This window comes from Cupressus sempervirens, chromosome 3, assembly GCF_028749045.1.
Source record: "Cupressus sempervirens isolate cs-2001-9-10 chromosome 3, ASM2874904v1, whole genome shotgun sequence".
NCBI classification, from domain to species: domain Eukaryota; kingdom Viridiplantae; phylum Streptophyta; class Pinopsida; order Cupressales; family Cupressaceae; genus Cupressus; species Cupressus sempervirens.
In genome coordinates, this window is record NC_143120.1 from 203,763,464 (window position 1) to 203,768,815 (window position 5,352).

The 5,352-nt window shown below is 39.3% G+C and overlaps 1 pseudogene; it reads right to left on the reverse strand.

Annotated features, from left to right (window-relative positions):
* Positions 1–1,174: 1,174 nt before the first annotated feature.
* Positions 1,175–5,107, reverse strand: LOC149565524 (coatomer subunit alpha-1 pseudogene; annotated as a pseudogene).
* Positions 5,108–5,352: the final 245 nt, after the last annotated feature.

The following is a 5,352-nucleotide window of genomic DNA, read 5'->3' on the forward strand; positions in this document are numbered from 1 at the left end:
TTCCTCTTGAGAGTAGATGATCATATGCATGTAAGTTTGACAGTCAAAAGGACCATGTTCCATTTCCAAGAGTCTCGATAAGAGAGCATTGAAAGATTATCAACATTGAATACAGTCTAAAGAAAACTGAGAAAAGATAGAGGGCATAGATAACATGGGACAAATCTGAAAGATATTGCTAAGGGGACAGTGAAGGAGCTGTGCATAACAGCCACCATAGTAAAAAGGCTAAAGGGAAGTGATATTAAAGGTAATTTGTAAAATCATTCAGTCATAAGTATCTGAGCATAAAAACCCTATTCTGGGCACTCTAACCTGGTTGATTGTGCTTAAGATTAATAATCAGAGATGAGTTGCAAAGTAAATAAGCAGAGGTTCAAGGGAAAAAGATAAAATACAGAGGACAGTCTAAGCATGTGGATTAGGGATATCAATGAGCCATAAAGACAGCAACATGGCATGTAAATGACAAAAGCAAAGAACATTCAAGGGGCAGTTTTGGTCTGCCTTTGGAAAGAGGTTGTGATCGTTAACAGTCAATAAGAACATTTTTTATTACCCACAATATGTTTAAGTGAGCATTAAAAGATAATCCTCAATGAATACAGTATAAAGGAAAGGGAGCAAAGATAAAGAACACAAATGACATGGGACAAATGTGAAAAATGTTGCTAAGCGGACAGTCAAGGTATTCTGAATCACAGCCACTAGAGTAAAAAGGGCAATGTTAAAAATCATTCAGTCACAAGTATTTGAGAATGGATGGTGTTTAAAGACAATGGCATTAGAGACCTTTAGAGGCTTATAAGAATTCCACATTTCATTGCTTTGTGAGGGTGAGAAGACATTTTGTTGGCGCTTTAACCATGAATGGCTGTGCTCAAGGTGAGTAATGAGAGATGTGTGGCATGTGCTCTAAGCAGAGGTTGAATGTTAAAGAAAAACAACTATGACCGCCTATGACAATTCCTGACAGAGCCATGGGTACAGTTCACAAGAAATTTCACCAAAGCAAGTTGAATCATTATAGAAAGTAATTGGATTATCACTATACCTGGCGTTTGGCCAGACATCCTCTAATGGCACGAATCAGTAGATATGATCAGGAATGAGCTGTATGTAGTCTCCAACAGAATTGAAAATAAATTGCAAACCCATGATTGTGAAACCAATGTTACCTTAAAATTTGAGTAGCAGAACAAAGTAGTCCAGATGCATCTGAACCCACAATTGAAAGATCACATATTGTGCAAAGCTTTCCAGACATGATAGGAACAAACTGTGATGTGCAATATGGACATGAAACACGCTTCTGCCCATGGTATATTGGAGTAAAACTTGAAGCACAAACAACTAAAGGATTCCTGAAGTCATAGTTTAGCTGTTTTGCATCTTGCAAATTCCTTTCACAGGCCTTAATGACTTGAGTAGCTTTTGTTGCATGGTTTGTTGGAGGGTCGGTTTCTAAAAGCCGGCATGCCATGTTTGCTGCTGTACTATAATTCCCGCCCTTGTAGCAGATGCCCATTGCATTTAACAAAGCCAATCTTAAATGAACGGTCTGAAGTTTGCAATGTGTGAAATAGGCTGCAAGCTCCTGTTGGCTGAGAACATCATCTGTGATTTCTTTTCTCTTGACCTCCATTCGAAGACCAAGAACATACTCTTTGGCAATTCCAATCAAACTTTTTACATCATCAACTTCCTTTCTTGTGTCCACCACAATGACTGGGATTGTGTGCAGTATGTTCAAAAATAGCCTCAATGCTTCATTGAACTTACCCTCTGTAGTTGCTCTATATGCTGCTCTTCGTTTCTCCTCCAGGACAGAAAGACTGTATACCATGGCTGGGGGACCCCTAACATTTGGACTCCCACTATCACTCCAACCTCTCTCTACTGCTAATTGAACTACAGGTGCAGAAGCAAGGGCAGGAAGAAACACATGACTGCCCATATACAGATCCAAAATTATACGCTTCAGTGGAGAGAAATTACTTATCCCAAGTTGACGATTTAGCAACCTCAATGCTGTATCAAAATTTCCTGCAGCCGCATGTTCACCAGCAAGAGAAGATTTTTGGATCCAAATTTGACTAACCGGCATCCCTTGTGTTGGGGCTACAAACAATGTATTATGAGTGATTCCAACAACTTGAGGAAGTTCCAACTCCTCCATATCCCATCCCTCATCTTCATCCTCTCCACCTCTAACTTCTTTGTCATCTGCCATAATAACTTGGCCATTTTCACTTTCAACATTTTCTATAGCAATGTCTTCGCCCCAATCAGCACCATTCCCTTGCTCCTCTTCTTCATAAGCTGCAGTGGCAGTATTATCCAAATTACTTTCAAAAATACCTTTCGAAACCCTAAGCAAAGGCCAATCACCGCCAAACAGAATGGGCAAAGGAGGCATCAGAAGCGATGATTTCATTCCTGAAGGTAGAGTTGAAAGATTGCCTCCCAAATCTGCTGCAAGAGTACCAGCAATATCCGTAAGACCATGAACAGTTGCAGTTACATAAGCAAGTTGTAGATGACCAGACTCCTGCAAAATCTTGATGCGCTCTTTAATGTCACCTAAGTACAATGCATTGTGAAATTGGCCCATCACATCTTCTTTTATTTCGGCAATCCTCATCATCTTTTTCAACTTATCTAAATTACCAGTAATCAGATACAAAAAGGAAAGCTGTTCAACATTCTGTGTCCTTTGATATGCATACTCTACCATACCAGTATTACCCTGCCGAAGGGCTTCGACTCCTAACTTATGCCAGTGTTCCTTGTCATCAATCTCTTTTGCAGAAGCAACGGCTATTTCAATGTTTCCACTCTCCACAGCCAAGTTGAATCGAGTTCTCTCATCTTTAATAAAGTGCAGAGCCACCTCTGGAAATCCCTTCTGTTGCAGGTAAGACATCATGGCCTGTCCACACAGCTGAGAATTCCTAATCATGCTCAACACCTCATTATATTTCTTCTTCATCAATGCCAGCTTGAACACACACTCACTAGTTTCTATCTGTATAACTCGGTTCTTACCATCTCTATCTAGGAAAAAAACAGAGCTTCCAGAAACTTTTGTTATATATACTGGAACATCAAGTGTTCTGATGACACCACAATCTCCATTCGGCAAGCAATATTTTATGTGATTCAAAGTTGAGTAAAAGAAAATGCCATTGTCATCCCAAGCTCCACTCTTAACACGTGTAGTCTCATATAATTTACATTCATCAGACAAATTCTTGCTTGCAATAAAGACTCTATGCCTACTAAGCAACGCTACATGTTCCATATCATTTGACCAAGCTATATACTTGACATCTGGTGCAAAAATTTCCCCCAAGTTTGTTCTCTGTTGCAGATCAAAAAGAATCAGTTTATCTTCTTCTGATCTACAAAGTACTCTGCCTGTCCCTGCAAAGAAAATTGCATCTGCACTGAATGGAAGATCGCACTTTTTTGTCACCTCATTATTCAAGTTCTTTATAATAACCTGATCATGGTTCCTGTCAAGAACAGCAAATCTGTTCCTCGCAACAAACACAGCAGAATCTCCTGTTCCTCTCTTTGCCTCCTGTACTGTATCACTTCTACCAAGACCACCCCTTGGAACAACATAAAGTTCATAAGAACCATCATCAACATCTGAACATAGTAAAACAGCATTCTCTGTTGGACTGTATGACAAAGATCTCGGCCCTTGATTAAGGCCACTGCAACCAGGTCTTCGACTCGGTATTACTGAATTGTCTTTTTGAGTTGCAAAATCATAAGTACGCAGAAAACGATCCTTGATATATAATAGCGAGCCACCAGAGACAACATAGGCAGGTCTCTCTCTCCCCAGTTTGAAGACAATCAGTCCATTGTCATGACCAGCTGCCAGAAGATTCACTTCTGGATGCACAGTAAGACTCCAGAACCGATCATGCTCTCTACGAAAAGTTTGGATACATGTACGCTTTGTCAAATCCCACACTTGGATACTCTTATCTGTAGAATCTGAAACAATGATGTCTTGGCGTGCATGAAACAACACACAAGATACATCGTCTGTATGTCCTCTCAGAGTCTCAACTTCCACTGCCTTTGATTCTGATTCACAAGAATAGAAATAATTATGGGTATTTTTTGGTGTAATACAAGAAACTAAACATAAACTTTACCGATGATAATAGGAAACAAAACATACCATTCATCCGCCATATTTTGACATTATGATCATCTGCACCAGAAACAATTAATGGCAAGCTTGGATGAAATGAGGCCCAGCATACACCACGATCATGTGCCTCAATAACATACTTCACAACTACATCACCACCTCCAAACAGATCGGTTGTCAACCTTAAGATATCATCTTCCGGAGAAATTTTTTTTTTGGTTAAAGCAGTTATATCCCATACACGAATAGTTTGATCCAATGATGCAGAAACAACCAGATCCTCCTTGGGATGAAAAGAGGCAGACATCACATAATGATTGTGACCACTAAGAACAGATAGACAAACTTGAGATTGCCAATTCCAGATCCTTATCGTCTGATCGTCACTTGCACTAACAATCCAAGGATACTTGTCATGAAAATTAACTGTGCGAATGTAATCAAGGTGCCCTAGGAGTGTAAAACGGCATCGCCGTATCTTGTAGTCCCAGACCTTTACCTTGTAATCATCACCTGAAATTAGCAATTGGGTTTGTCAGATTCTTCTACATTGCTATGTTTTCATTTCAGCAGACCACATTCATCTTACAAGGAAACATATCCGCTTATTATATAGTTTAACTGATATAAACCCACATGCTGGTTAATTTAGATTAATCATTAAGCCCATCACCCACATGTCATTCAATTATTTAGATTTAAGAATTAGGTACATTGCTTACCTCCAGACACAAATAATGGCTGAGATTTGTGAAATTGCACTCCTCGAACAGGCCCACAATGCTCATGAAATTTGTCTATCAGAGTTCCCATCCGATAGTCCCATAAAAGAATGACTCCATTATAAAGACTGGCTACGATCCATGGTCTTTTCGAATGAAAGCTAAGCGCCTTTACCCTATCGCTCTTGGTTTCAAAATGGATCAACATTTTGCATTCAGACTGGTCTGTTAAAATGAAACAAAACCTTAGAGGACTATGACTGCCAACCTACAAGGTTAACACAAACAAAAACAATCTAAAAAATTAATTGTTAGCCATACGGTCTACATAAGATCAGCATGCAAGACATATAAATGCCGGGAAGCTCTATCACAAAAATATTCGAATATGAAATTTCTAATAGACATATCTAAAAGTAGAGCCGAAGATCCATACCAATTACATGGCGATGC